Source organism: Gavialis gangeticus, unplaced genomic scaffold, assembly GCF_001723915.1.
Source record: "Gavialis gangeticus isolate Ggan-Ray unplaced genomic scaffold, GavGan_comp1, whole genome shotgun sequence".
NCBI classification, from domain to species: Eukaryota; Metazoa; Chordata; order Crocodylia; family Gavialidae; genus Gavialis; species Gavialis gangeticus.
This window is the reverse complement of record NW_017729022.1, coordinates 32,546,746-32,546,991: the sequence shown is the minus strand read 5'-3', so window position 1 is coordinate 32,546,991 and position 246 is coordinate 32,546,746.

Below are 246 nucleotides of genomic sequence, written 5' to 3'. Positions count from 1 at the left end.
CCCCCCCCCCCCCCCCCCGGGTCCCTCCAACAGCACCAGTATGGGCAAGGGGCAGGGCTGCAGTGTGGCAGTTGATCCTGTAGCCCCAGTTCCTGCCAGCAGGTCCCATACCATCTGGTGGCTGGGCACACAAGGTGCAAAATTTGGGGAGGGGGTTGTGAGATTTGTGAGGGGGTGAGGCTTGTGTGGGGGTTTGGGGGGGTGTGGGGTTTTATGTATGGGTTGTGGGGGGGAGTTGTAGGTAGG